At 42.2% G+C, this 17,384-nt stretch overlaps 1 protein-coding gene across 12 annotated transcripts in view; it reads left to right on the forward strand.

Annotated features, from left to right (window-relative positions):
• Positions 1-17,384, forward strand: part of GPD2 (glycerol-3-phosphate dehydrogenase 2) — a 149,112-nt gene that overhangs the window by 19,425 nt on the left and 112,303 nt on the right. For 2 of the 12 annotated variants that reach the window (XM_072751546.1, XM_072751547.1), the window contains one exon: positions 1,405-1,479. The exons of the other annotated variants lie outside the window; for them this stretch is intronic. The gene's annotated coding sequence lies outside the window, so the exon portion shown is untranslated. The remainder of the gene's footprint in view (positions 1-1,404; positions 1,480-17,384) is intronic. 12 annotated transcript variants of the gene reach the window in all.

Genomic DNA, 17,384 nt, shown 5'->3' on the forward strand with positions numbered 1-17,384 from the left:
TAGAGTAGCTCACAGAACTCAGGTCATCTGAATGATCAAATACATATTTCTTCGAAATCATTATATTGCATATGGACAAGCGTTGTGTTAGAGATGAAAGAACTGAATGGATTTAGGATATGTTTTTGAGATAGTTGACTGAACTTGCTGATAGATAATTATCTGGAGATAGGAAACAAGAATCTAGATAAAGGCTTACGGTTTTTTTTTTTACTTGCACAACTGGGCCATAACCTGGGAAGGGAAGAGTTGGGAGAGAAGCAAGCTTGCTGGAAGATATAAAATGCTCTGTTTTGGCTGTGTTAAGTTTGAGATACTTATTAGACATTCCTTTGGAGATGTAAGTTACATAATTGGATAAATAGGGTTTGGAGATTCTGGGAGGGGTTTTGGCTGAAGATACAGAGTTAGGAGTTATTTGCATATAGGTTCTTTCTGATACTGGATGGAATAACCTATTAGGAATGTATATGGAGAAAAGGGTGCCGTTGGAGCACTGTGTTAGTCAGAAGAGAAGAAGGAGTTGCCGGTGGGGTAGGAGGGAATCAGGAGAGTGTGGTATCCCTGAAGTTAAGAATCCAAAATGTTTTTAAGAGTTGTTTCTACTGTGTCAGTTAATAGAAATTGCATTTGGTAAAATTAGGCCATTTGTGATTTTGACAATTTGACATACAGTTTAAGTGGTGCGAGGCTGTGACAGACTTATTCAATGGAGTTGTAAGCAGAGACAACATTTACAGATGACTCTTTCACAAATTTTTGTTGTGAAGAGATGCAGAGGGATGGAAAAGTTCTTGGAAGGAGATACTGGCTAGGGAAGGGTTTGTTAGGACCAGAGAGTAATAGAATGAGTTTAAGTAGAGAGGAGATGATAGAATGATTAAGTAGAGAGGAAAAGCTGATGAAGACAGCAGAGAATGATGGATAATTGTCAGAGGACAATTCCTGAAGAGCCAGGAAGGAAGGAGATCCAGGGCTCAAATGAAGAGGTTAGTCCTTATTAGGAACAGGGACATTTAGAAAGGACTGTAGAAAGAATGTGAATACCCAGACACAAACTCCTTGGGGTCCAAATTAAACCAAAGACCATGACAACGGAATGGAAATTTAGGGACAAAACAGGGTCATTTAGGAAGGACAGAAAGAATGGGTAGAGAGGCTGATATGTGGTGGTTTGGGTGGTGGGAAGTTCTTACTAATGGCTTCTCCTTTCCTAATGAAGTGTGATGATGTTGGGGTAGAGAGAGGTAAAACAGAATTTGGAAAAGGAGAGACTTGAAATAGCTATTTTGAAACATCCTGGGGAAATATAATAGGATTGCCTATCAGTGTAGGTTGCCCATTAGAGATTTGCAGCCATGAATTTAAATTGAGGCTAGTTGGTGTTGTGTTTTTTTTTCCCAGGCAGTTTCTTCAGCTGTTAGGTGGAGGTGTGGAGCAGGAAGATAGTTGGGCTTAACCAACTTGAGGATTTGCCAGGTAAGAATCTGGAAGAGAGGAATGGGTGCTTGCAAGGGAGAGGTTCCAGTGAAGGACCTTGACCCTAAGCTGGGCAGGAAGAGACATGAGGTTGTAACTAATAGTGGAAAAAATTGAAGGGTCAATGGACTGGAAAGCCAGATGATGCCAGGAAGATTTTAGAATGGAAATAACCAGAGTAGATGAGCTGGAGAAAGAGAAGGTAGTGTTTATGCTGTGGGATGCTTGAAGCTGACATCTCCAAGCTGGTGCAGGTACTGGTGATGCTGGTATCAGAGGTTCTGGCAGTGGGGGTGGTGGCCGAGGTGGAATCAGAGAGATCGCCACACCTGTGGTGATGTAGGAACCTCCTCCTACAGAGTAGGAGTAGATGTAGAAGAAAGCAAGAATGAGAACACTTATGTTTGGAAAGGAAATGGCCAGGTGCTTAGGTCATCAGTGAATGAGGGAAGCTGCAGTAGATGAGGGAGCCACAGCAAGAAGGGATGATGGGTGGAAAGGTCTAAAGACATGAACTTTAGAGTAGGTAAGATTTGAAACAGGATAGGGAAGTTGGAAGGTGAACTGGACAGACATTGACTTCATCTCCAGGCTGGGGGACTTTAGTGATTGGGTCAGAGCTGTTACTCAGAGTCTACGACTCACATAGAATAGGCATAATATTTGCAAGCCTTTGGTCTGCAGCAACCTCCTGGGAAGACTTTTGGGGAGATAGATTCTAACTCTTTCATCACTTAATCATTGGAAGGTCCCAGGAAAGGGGCCAGTTATTACCCAGGTCAGAGGTGTTTTGATATTTTAGCGATGGGCACAGCCGTCCCTGTTCACACTGGCAGGACATCAGACTAAGTGTGGAGTATTAACAGGGTCCCCTTGACGAGGTGCTAGGAAGATGGTGTTCATTGGCTTCAGCCTTCACAATTCAGGTTAAATCTTGCCTTCTCTGTGTTTTTAGAACATTCAGAGAATGGGACATTGTGGAGTTTGCTGAGGGTAGAGTTTGAGTTCTAGAGGACAGATGGGAAGGAAGGAGGGCTGAGAAGGTGAGAAACGGGGCAGATTGGGCTTTGGGTGGTGAGCAGGGTGGAGAGGATTGTGGAGCATGCTGGGATTGGTCCCAGGGGTGTCTTGGGTGAGGCTGGGTGCTGACTGTGTGTCGCGGGTGAGCAAAGGCCTCGGAGTATCTGTAGGGCATCTCCTGATGGCTCAGTGGCCAATTGGAGCACAAAGGCCTCCTTGGGAGTTGCTCACAAGCGGCCAGAAGCATCAGGTGCTCGGAGGGTGTCTCCAAGCCAAGATGGTGGTGTAGTCCCTGGGGAAGTGCTTTCCGTTACGTGGTAGGAGCTAAGGGGTGCTGCTCCCGGCGGCAGTCAGCTCAGCAATCTTTCCTCCAAAACATATGTAGGCTCTGTGCTTTCCGCTCCGTTGTCACTGTCTTTGGTTTAATTTGGACCCCAAGGAGTTTGTGTCTGGGTATTCACATCCGTCTCCTGATTTCCCTGCTCCCAGACTTCTGTCCTTTTTAGTGTGTCTCCAAACACTGCTTCAGGGACCGTGGAATGGAGAGTGGTCTTTGATATTCAAATGTGATTCCATCTAATCCTACTAGGAATGTTGTCAAGGATTAATGTAACCTGTATAAGTCGACAGGCACAGTCTTTATAATGGAGGAGGCAGCCAAGAACTACACTCCAGAGCCTTCCTTGGCAATCTGTTGCCTCCTGGACAAAAGCCAAAAATCCTTTGAGCTCCAGAGATGCCCCCCTGCTTGCTGTGTGGTCTGCTCACCTCCTCACCTGATTCCCGCACGCTGGCCTGGGCTCCAGCCATACCGCACCCCCTTATTCTTGAGAATACAGTAGTCACTCATACCGCCGTGTCTTCGCTCGCGTTTACCTTGGACCCTGTGAACCTTCAGCACTTGAGTTAATTATTGCTTCCTCTACAAACCTACCCTGATGATGTTCCCTACCATGGGTGATTACTCCCTAGCCCCTTGTCCAAACCTTATTTGTATCACTCTTACTGTTTTAGAATCTTCTCTAAGCTATGAGTTCCTTAACGGCAGAAGCTATAAATTATTCATTTTTCTTTACTCACAGTTTAATATAGGAGGTGCCCAATGAATGTTGGTTGAATAAGTGAAAATTCAATACGTATTTGAGTTTACATATTGCCTTTCTGTTGTGAGATCCACATTATAGTTTCTGTATCCTCATTTTCTTTACTTCAGCAGCGGAGGCAAATTTTCTGAGGAAGCAGAAGATGAATGCAGAAGAAAATTGGTGACCGTGTAGTTAGTTAGGATGGGAGGCAGATGTAATCCTGTGTTCTTTTTCTTTTATGCAGTGAATTTGATTTATTTAAGTTATCCGGTGATTTTGCTCACTACGGTCATTGTCTTACACTGAGTTGTAATTATTACTATTTTTTTGGTTACACACAAAAGAATACAAACATCAGACAAATGCCATTTTGTGGTAGTGTTGCAGCATGATTGCTCAGGCGGTTTCCAGTGCCCGCTTGCACCTGGGCGACTGGTCTGTGGAGCCTTTTGAAACCTTGGTTAAAATGCCCAGTTCTTTTTAGGTCTCTTCAAACCTTGCTTTCCTTCATCGTACGCAAACTGATTAATTATACATAACAAAGAACTGAGAGAATGTAAAGCAGACGTGAACAGTAAGAGGCTAGTGAGAGAAGGGTGGGAAGGGCACATGTGATGTGTGAAACAAGGTGGTAGGGGTGTCACTCCTTAGTGTAGATGAGTAGAAAGAGTGGCCAGGGAGGGCAGAGGGGCATAGGACGGTGGTGGAGGAGTCTGGGAGGGGGGGAATGGCAGGGAGGCTGTGGGCATGGGTAAACGTAGTTTAGGGGATGCAGTGGACTATTGGGCACAGCTGACATGCATTGAATGAATGACCAAAAAAGACTGACCCTTGTTCCCAGGTTATTGCTGTGAGATTAACCAAAGTCTTAGTACAGATTTTTACATCCTGAGAGCCAGGCATCATCCGAGAAGGGATACATTCTTGAGAAATACCTTTATTCTTTGAAAAAATATTGACTCAGAGTTAATTGTTTTAATAGCATTTTGTTTTATATTAGTATTTTCTCTAAGGTAGATGATATTCTGGGTTTGTGATAGGGCCAGAAAGCAATTTCTCACTCTCTCTGAACTAAAAATAAATATGAAGCATTCTGAATAGAGGAAAAAACAAAAAACAAAAACAAACCACTGTGGTGGGTTAAAGTTGTCCCAGTGACTTGGGTTGACTCAGGCCACAAACCTTTGATCAAGCCTCTTTATGGGGAATGTTTTCAATGCATCAACTGAACCACTAGAGATAACTGTAAGAACACTGGACTCCACGTGATTGGAGCCTGATTGAAAGTGAAAGAGCCTCTGCTTCCCTGTGGCCTCTACAGCAGGTAACCCTTGGCCTGGAATTAGAACCGCGTTAGGTGTTAGGCTTTATAGCATTTTATTTTTGAGAGAACACTCCACAGATATCAGTATACCTTCTATTCGAGGGCACATTTATTTTGGGAAGAGATGCTAGAGAGGTGCCAGAAGAAGCCTGTCTACAGTGTTTTCAGGGAAGCAACATGATTCATTTCCCTAATGTGTGAGTCTTAAGTGTGCTTGCTTGGTCAAAGTCAAGTGTTGCTTAGGCTACAGCAGGGTTATGACCCCATGTGGTGGGCTGTTTCTGTCCTCTTCTCTAACCTGTCACCCCAATTTGGCCCTGCACATGTGGGAGCCCCTTGTAGGTGCTCAGTAATATTATGTATTAGCAAGTGAGGATTGTTGATCATACATGTATTTTTACATCTTACATATATTTCTCATACTGTATTTTTATTTATTTATATTATCTCAAATTCTCAATCTAACTTAGATGAGACTTTTATGGATGAGAAGGCTGAGGCTCACCATCAGACACACAGCTAGTAAGTGGCATAGTTGAAATTTAGATCAATGCTCTCTGTCTCTGATGGCCCTGATTCCAACTGCCTTTTTTTTTTTTTTTTAAGATTTTATTTATTTATTCATGAGAGAGAGAGAGAATGAGAGGCAGAGACACAGGCAGAGGAGAAGCAGGCTCCATGCAGGGAGCCCAATGTGGGACTTGATCCCAGGCCTCCAGGATCACGCCCTGGGCTGAAGGCGGCGCTAAACCGCTGAGCCACCCAGGGATCCCCCCAACTGCCTTCTGCAGAGAATATTCTCCTGACCAGTCAGTGATAGCATTTGAATATGCCGGGACAGCACCCTGTTGCTAGAAGGACACAGAGCATTAGTAGTGTTCCTACATGTGGCCACTGAATTGTGACAGAGTAGGGGCAGGTGGGGAAGGTTGGCCCCTGTCGGTCCCATCTCTGTGTCTGTGGCCTTCCTTTAGGGCTTGGCACAGTGGAGCCCCCCACTGGGTATGCTGTTGGCTGAAGACAGTCCGCTCTGATGGAGTTGAACCCTAGGGCACACCAAGTTCCAACAAGTTGGATCAGCTTTGCATCATTGGTTTGATTAGTTGTTGGGACTTCTGGTTGTGTTAAACTTTAAATCCCTGAGAGGATGTAATGTGAAATAACTAAAAATTCAAGACTAGTTTTGGTGTAGTTTAACTCAGGCTTAAATAGTTATGGTGTCAGATGTTCAAGGCAGATTCATTCTAGTTAGAGTGGAGACTTCTTCAGAGTAGGGTAGATAATCCAGTGACATTTTCCAGTTTTTGCTTCAAGATTCCAAATAAATTGTAAAGGTGAAGTATCCTTTTTCTTTCTTTTGTGGGTCTTTTATTCTAGTTCATTAAAAATGAGGAAAGGTGTGTTAACAGGAAAATCACTCAAGTAATGGTCAGAAGATATGGGATTTAGTCAAATGTCAGCTGCCTGCCTGGTGCTCTTTCAAGTTTCTTGCTCTCTCCCTCCCTTTCTTCCTTTAACTTCTCTCTCTCTCATATACATACACACAGTTTTATTTCTCAGCAGAAGAATAATATATGCACATCTTAGAAATTTTTAAAAATGATGCGCATGAGGAAGAAAATAAAAATGATGTGTAACCCTCCCATTCAGAGATGAGAATTTAAACATTTTTGGGCATATCCTTCTAGTCTTTGTACGTGTGTGTGTGTGTGTTTGTGTGTGTATGTGCATGCATACTCATATACTTTGTTTTCACACATATACTTTATTTTTAATTTTTTTTTTTAAATTTATTTATGATAGAGAGAGAGAGAGAGAGAGAGAGAGAGAGGAGAGACACAGGCAGACGGAGAAGCAGGCTCCATACACTGGGAGCCCGACGTGGGTTTCGATCCCGGGTCTCCAGGATCACGCCCCGGGCCAAAGGCAGGCGCCAAACCGCTGCGCCACCCAGGGATCCCTATTTTTAATTTTTTTAATTTCAATTTTGTATTTAAATTTTCGTTAGTTGACATGTATAGTAAAATGGTTTCAGGTGTAGAATGTAGTGATCCATCACTTACATACAACACCCAGTGCCCATCACAACAAGTGCCCACCTTAATCACCTATCACCCATCTAGTGCATCCCCCGACCACCTCCCTCCATCAACCCACAGTCTGTTCTCTATAGTTAAGAGTGTCTTATGGTTTGCCTCCTTCTCTGTTTTTATCTTATTTTATTTTTCCTTCCCTTCACCTATGTTCATCTGTTTTGTTTCTTAAATTCCACATGAGTGAAACCATATGATACACGTCTTCCTCTGACTGATTTATTTCACTTAGCATAGTACACTCTAGTTCTATCCATGTCATTGCAAATGGCAAGATTTCATTCTTTTTGATGGTTGAGTAATAGTCTGTTGTAGATATACACCACATCTTCTTTATCCACTCATCAATTGTTGGATATTTGTGCTCTTCCCGTAATTTGGCTATTGTTGATAATGCTGCTATAGACATCAGGGTGCATGTGCCTCTTCCAATCAGCACTTTTGTATCCTTTGGATAAATACCTACTGGTTCAATTGCTGGGTCATAGAGTAATTCTATGTTTAACTTTTGGAGGACCCTCCATGCTGTTTTCCAGAGTGGCTGCACCAGTTTACATTCCCGCCAGCAACACAAAAGGGTTTCCCTTTCTCCATATCCTCACTAACATCTTTGTTTCCTGAGTTGTTAATTTTAGCCATTCTGACAGGTGTGAGATGGTATCTCACCGTGGTTTGGATTTGTATTTCCCTGATGATGAGTGAGGCTGAGCATCTTTTCATGTGTCTGTTGGCCATCTGGATGTCTTCTTTGGAAAAGTGTCTATTCATGTCATCTGCCCATTTTTAAACTGGATTGTTTGGTTTTTTTGGGGGTTGACTGTGATAAATTCTTTATAGAATTTTGATACTAACCTTTTATCAGATACTAACCTTTTATACTAAACTTTTATGTCATTTGTGTATATCTTCTCCCATTTGGTTGGTTGCCTTTATTTTTTTTTTTTCCTTTTAAAAGATTTTATTTATTCATGAGAGACACAAAGAGAGAGGCAGAGACACAGGCGGAGGGAGAAGCAGGGCTCCATGCAGGGAGCCCGATGTGGGACTGGATCCCAGAACTCCAGGATCACGCCCTGAGCCGAAAGCAGGCGCTCAACCACTGAGTCACCCAGGGGTCCTGGTTTGTTACCTTTAAATTTGGTTGACTGTTTCCTTTGCTGTGCAGAAGCTTTTTATCTTGATGAGGTCCTGAGAGTTCATTTTTGCTTTTGTTTCCCTTGTTTCCAGAGACATGTCTAGTAAGAAGTTGCTATGGCTGAGTCAAAGAGGAGACTGCCTGTGTTCTCCTTTAGGATTTTGATGGTTTCCTGTCTCACATTTAGGTCTTTTATCCATTTTGAGTCTATTTTGGTGTATGATGTAAGAAAGTAGTCCAGTTTCAGTCTCCTGCATGTTGTTGTCCTGTTTTCCCATTTGTTGAAGAAGCTTTTTTCCATTGGATATTCTTTCTTGCTTTTCCAAAGATTGACCATATAATTGTACATCCATTTCTGGGTTTTCTATTCTGTTTTATTGATCTGTGTGTCTTTTGGTGCCAGTATCATACTGTCTTGCACTGTCTTGATTACTATAGCTTTGTAATATAGTTTAAAGTCCAAAATTGTGATGCCTCCAGCTGTTCTTTTTCTTCTTCTTCTTCTTCTTCTTCTTCTTCTTCTTCTTCTTCTTCTTCTTCTTCTTCTTTTTTTGATTTTATTTTGAGAAAGAGAGCAAGTGGGTGAGGGGCAGAGGGAGAGAGATAATCTCAAGCAGACTCCATGAGTAGCACAGAGCCCAATGTGGGGCTTGATCCATGACCCCAAGATCAGGATCTGAGCCGAAATCACAAGCCTGACATTTAACTGACTAAGCGACCCAGGCGCTCCTTGCTTTTCTTTTAAAAGATTGCTTAGGCTTTTTGGAGTTTTTTGTGGTTCCATACAAATTTTAGGATTGTTGGTTCTAGCTCTGTGAAAAATGCTGCTGGAATTTTTATAGGGATTGCATTAAATGTGTAGATTGCTTCGGGTAGTATGGATATTTTAATATTTGTTCTTCCAGTCCATGAGCATGGAATATTTTTCCATGTCTTTGTGTCCTCTTCAGTTTCTCTCATAGGTGTTCTATAATTTTCAGAGTGCAGATCTTTTGCCTCTTTGGTTAGACTTTTTCCTGGGTATCTTAAGGCTTTTGGTGCAGTTGTAAATGGGAGCAATTCCTTGATTTCTCTTTCTGCTGTTTCATTTTTGGTGTATGGAAATGCAACAGATTTCGGTACATTGGTTTTATATTCTGTGACTTTGCTGAATTTGTGTATCAGTTACAGCAACTTTTTGGTGGAGTCCTTCGGTTTTTTTACAGAGAATATCATGTCATCTGAGAATAGTGAAAGTTTGACTTCTTCCTTGCCAATTTGGATGCTTTTTATTTCTTTTTGTTGTCTGATTGTGGAGGCTGGGACTTCTAGCACCATGTTAAATAGCAGTGGTGAGAGTGGACATCCCTGTCGTGTTCCTGACCTTAGTGGAAACGCTCTCAGGTTTTCCCTGTCCAACATATACTTTAAAACAGAAATACATACAGATTCTGTTTTACCTGCTTTTTTCTCTTCATAATTCATTCTTACTTGCCTGTAACCCACTGTCCTTGCAGGGTATAATCAACCCAGAAAGAATTAACTTCTAAGCAATAAAGAAATTCTAAAATGTTTAACTTACTTGAGCTGTCCCCTTATTTCTAGAACTCCCTTCACTTTAGTATACTTACCACCAGCATAAACACGCTGCCCTTTCAAGTCGGAGGGGGTGCGGCGGGGGGCGGGGGTGGGGGATGTGTTGGTGGCAGCTCCTAGCCGCGTGGGGCCCGGGCTGGATCCAGCAGCGCCGGGGCTCGGCCGGGCGGGGGCCGAGGCCTGGGGTGTGGCGGCCGCGGAGACGGTGCGGCCTGCAGCTCGCCGCCCCCCTCTGAGGAGCTGTGTCCCGGTCGCTTGCCTCCTGACTGCAGGTCAGCCCGTGGCCCGCAGGTCGGATTAACTGTGGGTGTCGCCGAACCCCCTGCCCAGCGTGTGCAGAGGAGAGGCCGTGGGCCCGCAGGGGGGTCAGCAGGGGCCGTAGGGGCCAGCAGGGGTCCTCAGGGGTCAGCAGGGGCCAGCAGGGGTCTGCAGGGATCAGCAGGGGCCAGTAGGGGGGTCAGCAGGGGCCCGTGGGGGTCAGCAGGGGTCAGCAGGGATCAGCAGGGGCCATCAGGGACCAGCAGGGGCTAGCAGAGGGGCCAGGAGGGGCCCACAGGGGTCAGCAGGGGCCATCAGGGACCAGCAGGGGCCATCAGGGACCAGCAGGGGCCAGCAGGGGGGCCAGCAGGGGCCAGCAGGGGGCCCAGCAGGGGCCCACAGGGGTCAGCAGGGGCCCGCAGGGGCCGCGCATCCTGGCCTGGAACTGAAATGTGTGGCCCTGGGGGCTGCGACACTTGGGCACTTGGCTTTGGCTCCTTGGCCTCCGCAGGGGCAATGTTGTAAGACACTATGTGCGAGGCCCGGCATCCTCGAGATTCAAACTCATAAATATAAAGAACTGTAATTAATCATTCGCCGTCTCTCTTGTCTATTAAATCTCTGCTCAGAGGGTCAGCTTCACATGGCCCTTCAGCGTCCTGCCTGCGCGGTGGCAAATGTTCTGGGTGCCTCCGCTTGTTGAGATGTGACCCAGGGTTCTTTTCTCACATGGGTCCAAAATCAGTTCAAGGTATCCTGAGTTGTGGGGGGGGGGGGGGGGGGGGAAGCCACCTGCAAAACACCCTAGCCCCAGGGGCAATAGAAATATAAATAGGATGTCTGGTGCTGGCATTTGAGAGGCTTTCTCAGTTGGCGCCCTCATTCCTTGTTACCAGCTTGTTAGACTGAGTGGAATGGAACAGTCAAGTGGCTGAGTTCAACAGATATTTATGCTCAGGATTATCTTTGAAATATTTGTTTTCCTATTACGGAGTACTGTTTTTGATTGTGGTTTACATTTTTTGCTATTTTCTCATGTGATTTGTTAACTCTTCTCTCTCTCTCTCTCTCCATTTTCTCCTTTTTTTTTTTTTTTATTTTCATCTATTCATTATGAACATGGCTACTGTGTCCTTAAGAAATGACTGCTGTAGAGGCACCTGGGTGGCTCAGTGGGTTAAGCCTCTACTCAGGATCTCAGCTCAGGTCATGACCTCACGGTGGTGAGATGGACCCCCCTGCTGGGCTCTGCGTTTGGTGGAGAATCGGCTTGAGAGGCTCTCCCTCTGCCCCTCTCATCCACACACACATTCCCTCTGTCTTTCTCAAATAAATCTATATTTTATTTTTTTTAAAGATTTTATTATTTATTTTTTAGAGAGAGAGAGAGAGAGAGAGGGAGCAGATGCTAGCGGGAGGAAGGACAGAGAGAGAGAATCTCAAGCAGACTCCCAGAGGAGCACGGAGCTCAGTCTAATGACCCTGGGATCCTGACTGAGCCAAGATCAAGAGTCAGAAGCTTAGCAGGCTGAGCCATCCAGGTGCCCCAAATAAATCTTTAAAAAAACAAGAAGAGGAAGAAATGACTGCTTTTGTTCTTACTACTCTTTTTTTTTAAATTTTTTTTATTATTATTTATTTATGATAGTCATATATATAGAGAGAGGCAGAGACAAGGCAGAGATAAAGGCAGAGGGAGAAGCAGGCTCCATGCACCGGGAGCCCGACATGGGATTCGATCCCGGGTCTCCAGGATCACACCCTGGGCCAAAGGCAGGCGCCAAACCGCTGCGCCACCCAGGCATCCGTGTTCTTACTACTCTTAAAAGGCATCCTGTGCAGGGTAGCTAGAGTTGATCTTCCACCTTCCCTGTGAATTCCATTGTATCGTTGCACCAATTACGACCCTCCGTTGATTTTTCTATGTCTGTCTTGTCAGCATAAACTTCTTGCTAGGCGGAAGTCATATATGGCTCAGCACATATGGCCCTCTGACCTCATCTGGAACCCACTATCCACATCATTCACTGTGCTGCAGCCACAGTGGCCTTTCAGTTTCCAGCAGAGGTCAAGCTTTCACATGCTAAGTGTCTTTGCATGCCTTCGAAGGCCCTTCTCCTGGCTCTCTGGGTGGCTGGCTCTTCCTCCTTAATTTCGTTTTTTGCCAAATCACCTCCTTGAGCATTCTATTTAGAGTTGGTTCCTTGTACCGCAGTCACTTTCTCACCTAATATGCTGCCATCTTCTTTTCTTTTCTTTTCTTTTCTTTTCTTTTCTTTTCTTTTCTTTTCTTTTCTTTTCTTCTTTCCTTTTCTTTCCTTTTCTTTTCTTTTTTCTTTTCTTTCTTTTCTTTTCTTTCTTTTCTATTCTTTTCTTTCTTTCTTTTTTTTTTCTTTCCTTTTTTTTTTTCTAGGTTTTACTTAAATATTTATTTACTCAGAGAAAGAGAGCACAGGCATGCACATGAGCAGGAGGTAGAAGCAGAGGGAAAGGAAGAAGCAGATACCCCACTGAGCAGGGAGCCAGACACACACGGGGCTTGCTCCCAAGACCTTGAGATCATGACCTGAGCCAAAGGCCGAGGCTTAACTGACTGAGCCACCCAGGTGCCCCTCTGTCTTATTTTCTGCATAGCACTAGTCACTTTCAAAATACTCAATTTGCTTACGTTTGTTGATTTGTTGTTTCCCTCAATCCATCAGAGTAGAGAAATCGCCAGCCCTGAGAGCAGTGCAGGGGATCCAGCAGGCGCTCTTTGAGTCCATTCCTGTTGAATGCATGCTGCAGTAGTGAATGCCCCTCCTTTCATCTTCCTTACTTGGGTGCATCTTTCAGCAATACTTTCCTGAATAGTTACTGAACTCTTGCTTTTTTTTTTAGAGAGTACAATTTTTATCTATCACTCACCAACAGTAAGTGTGCTGTTCATAAGCCAGTTTCTAACAAGGATTTATTTATTAATTTTTTTAGCAGTGGCAGATTCTTTTTGCCCCATTTATCTATAAACTTTTCTTGAAATCCAAGAGAGTACAGAGAAATGTTCTAATTGTTTCCAGAGCAGCCTTGCCACAATTTTTTTCAGGATAATGTGGATTTGTTCAGATGATGCAGAATTGAAATAAAAATTTTATTTTCCTAAACTTGGACTACGTGTTTGTGTCTGATTGGAGATTCTTAATTTTCATAACAGACCAGTGCAGTTTGTGTGAGTGCGTACTGTGTGCACCAAACTTGAGGAATGGTCTGGTGCGCCTCAGTGACCAGCACACGGGAAGGAAGGGGGAGGAAGGCCCTGGAGTAAGATAAAGCCAGGGTGTTGGACGTCTAAATGCTCGCATGCTAATAAGTTGTTCCTTTTCCTTTCACAGAGTGTGTCATTGGCATTTTAAGCATAGTTCTAACTTGGCCCCCCTTTTTTTGACCATAGTGGTAAGAAGTTAGAAGTGAGCTGGAGAGCTCAAAGATCTAGAGGGAAAATTAGCGGTAGTTTGAGAGTTTGGAACAAACAGAAAAACTTGTATTAAGCAGACAGAGGAAGAATTCAAATGGGAAGAGCCTGTGGCTTCCGTCCACTTAGTAAAGAGGGTGATGGTATTGTGCCTTTTACTGTTCCTGCGGCCAACATCCTAATACCATAGTCTAATGTACTTAGGGGTGGCTCTAAGTCATCAGTAATTGAATTCATGGGTAATATATTCTTTAAGAAGACAAAGTGTGACTTGCATTTTTGAAATATTCTAATTTGAAATAATTTCAACTTTTTTTCAAACTGAACTCTACTCAAAGTTCTTAGAAGGCAGGGATTTTCATGTTTGTTCTCAGTTATATGTTCAGTAACGGGCAGATGTTAGGTGATCAGTCAGTAATTAATGAAAGAATGAATACAAGCCTTAATTATCCAACGGTGCTAAATAAATAGGACATCGAGACAGTACCACCTTTAATGCATGAAGTTGTCTTTTTTTTTTCCTCTGTACGTACTTAATGAAGAACACACATAAAATAATATACATACAAAGTCAAAATAGCTCTGGACATTTTCAAAGAGACTTCATTTACAGGTGGAGCAAGGATCAGCAAATTCAGATGATTTGCCTGACTTCACAAAGCAAGTTACAGATAGAGACAGAATAGCAAGGCAAGGCTCCTCATCCTTGCCTTCCTGAATTCCCCAGGTGATGGTCTTTTTTCGCCTGGTGTTTTGAGAATTAAAAGAATATAGAGGTTGGTTGTTGTGTTTTTGTTTATTTTCTCTTTCTTGCTTGCTTGCTTGCTTGCTGTCTTGCTTTCTTTCTTTTAGCAATGGAAACTTTAAAGAGAATATTGAGTAGAACCCTTTATCTTCTTTTGTGCATGCTATTAAATTTTAGACTATCAAATGCTAGGATATTAGCAGAATAATGTTGGTACACAGTATCTCATGCACAGTGACTAGACTTGTTTATAGTCTAGTACTTGAATGCTTTTCATTTCAGAGTGTGTGCCAGTCCTTTTAAAGAAGAAAAGAAAAATCTAAAAGGAGAGGCTTGAAGAGGATGCCTCATTCAAATGGGGAGAATAGAATCTTATGACCGAGACTGTTTTAGCCAAGAAGGCTGAGCTGGAAATACAGATTTGCTTATTATTTTTGGATAGGTGAAAGAAAACAATCTTTTCTTTTTTGGGGGGTGAAGGGATGGGCATTTACAAAACGTTGTATTACTTGTATTCCATTCTTTTTAAAAAAGATTATTAGTATTAAAAATTAATTATTAATTTATTTGAGAGAGAGAGAGCATGTACAGATGGGCCTGAGGGAAGGGAGGGACAGAGGGAGAGAATCCTTAAGCAGACTCACAGCTGAGTGCAGCCTATGGGGGCTCCATGGGGCTGGATCTCACAACCCTGAGATTATGACTTGAGCTGAAATCAAGAGTTGGCCACCTCACCAACTGAGTCACCCCGGGCCCCTGTATTACATACTTTTTAAATAAATTTTTCGTTAGAAATATGAATTCTGTAATCTGCCTTTCCTCTTGTTCAATTTTCAGTTCCTTTAGGGTCAGACATTTTTAGGCAGTATGATCACTAAGCAAAAGAATACAGTACGTGATTACTTTGATTGGTAGTGTAACTGTGTAACTTAGATTTTCTTTGCATCTAAGCTTTGTGTGTGTAATTTGACCCTGTGTGTAATTTGTGTGTATTGATAGTTGCATTTATACCTTCAGTGGATTATTAGATGTGCAAGGGAGTGAATTTTAAATGCAAATTTCAGCAGGCTGCAGGGTGGGTGGTGAGGGTGCGGTGGTGGCATCACTACTGGGTGTAAAAATTGGTTGGCTTTATTTCTTGGGGATCTTCTCAAGCTCTAGGAAGCAAAACCACTGGTCTCCCTACTGCAACATACTTGGTTTCTGTTAGAACTCCCTGCCCTGTCTTGTTCATTAATAGGGCTCTAATAGAGCTGTAATCAAATTTAGAATTTTTTTTTCTTTTTTACAGTGTAAGTGAATTAAATTAACTGAAATTATTGTGCTATAATTAATTATCATAAAAATTATAGTTTTTTTTATGAGCTCAGGATTTCATAAACTATCTTCAACAAGTATTTCCTAAAATATGTTTCTACTGACATACATAATGCAATTGCAGCTAGAACTTTTGAAAGAGATGATGCATTTTCTTCTCATTTGGTGATAAAAATAATGAAAAAAAGCTGAGTAAATCAGTTGGCATCAGCATTTTGAAGTTAGAAAAAAGCCAACTTTTCAAAGTTTTGTTTGTGCTTATTACATTTGAAGGCAGATTGTCAAACCTTCTATATCTGATATTTAAAAAAAGAGTTTTCAGGATAATGATCTTGAGTCTCTTTAAGATTCTCTCCAACTCTTCAAAGAAAAGTGCCTATGTTTAGTATATAGTGTTTCCTAATTCATAATAGTTTATTTAATAAAAAATATACAATATTTGAAAACAGCAAAAGAAATCTTTGATTAAGATCAGGAAAATAGAACCTCAATTATCCAAAGCACTTTTTTCTCTGAACATTTTATTTCACTGAACTTTTCTTAGGATGTATTTCTTTTGACTGTAGAGTTAAAGTTCATTATCCTCCATATATGTCTTTAAAAACTTTTCATTTGGTTCACAGTGCCTGTGCACTATTTTATAGTACCTAAGTCCATGCAAAAAACATTTATTTATATGATGAGGTAGATGCTTTTTTAATGAAGCATTTTTGGAGTGTGTATTCAACAGTCATGATTGTGATTACTTTATCACTGTGTGTGTGTCTCTCATGAATAAATAAATAAAATCTTAAAATATGTAAAAGCAGATATTTTGACCTCTGTTTGGCTTGAAATTTATAACAGGGTTTTTTATTTTTTTTAAGATTTTATTTATTTATTCATGAGAGACAGAGAGAGAAAGAGAGAGAGAGAGGCAGAGGGAGAAGCAGGCTCCATGCAAGGAGCCCGATGCAGTACTTGATGCTTGGACTCGGGATCACACCCTGAGCCAAAGGCAGATGCTCAACTGCTGAGCCACCCAGGCATCCCATTTTTTTCTTTCTTTTTTTTCTTTCTCTTTCTCTTTCTTTCTTTCTTTCTTTCTTTCTTTTTCTTTCTTCCTTTCCTTTCCTTTCCTTTCCTTTCCTTTCCTTTCCTTTCCTTTCTTCCTTTTCCTTTTTTCTTTTTTTTTCTTAAGGATTTTACTTATTTATTTGAGAGAGAGTGAGAGTGAGTGCGAGAATGGGGGCGGGGTGCAGAGGGAGCAGCGGCCTCCAGTGGAGCAGGGAGCCAGACATGGGACTTGATTCCAGGACTCTGGGATCCTGGATTCCAGGACCTGGGCTGAAGGCAGACCTTGTTTTCTTTTATTTTTTTTCCCCTTGTCTTAATTACTGAAGTAGAGTTTAGAACAGTGTGTAATGGCTACAAAAGAGTTTATGCTGCTGAAGGAAAGTGAATGATTTTTATGACTCAACATAGTGTTAGTGAAGGGAGCATAAATACTGCGGGAGGCCCAGGACTGGTGTGGTCTGTTGGCCTAAAGAACTTTTTTCCCCTTTGATTCTTTGGTAGCATCCTTTCTTCCTCAAGGAAAAATTAAAGTTTGTATGCCTGTTGTATTCTTTTTTAAGTGAGGATTTCTTATTATTGGTATTAAATGTAAGTTTACTTAATTTCATACCGGGCATGTAGTCCCTTAAAACAGATTTGTGTCTTTATAAGGGATGGGAACTTTAGGGAAGGAATGTTCCGGATTTTCACTTAGTGAGGGACATTTTATTTTATGCCTTTCCTGATTACCTTATATTATGTATATGGTAAACAAAGAAAATTAAAGATAGGGTTTTACAACTGTAAACACAAATCTATTAACATGTCTAGGATGATAGAGAATCTAGATTAATTTTGGTTTTAAAATGA

Source organism: Vulpes vulpes, chromosome 3 (assembly GCF_048418805.1).
Source record: "Vulpes vulpes isolate BD-2025 chromosome 3, VulVul3, whole genome shotgun sequence".
Classification (NCBI taxonomy): domain Eukaryota; kingdom Metazoa; phylum Chordata; class Mammalia; order Carnivora; family Canidae; genus Vulpes; species Vulpes vulpes.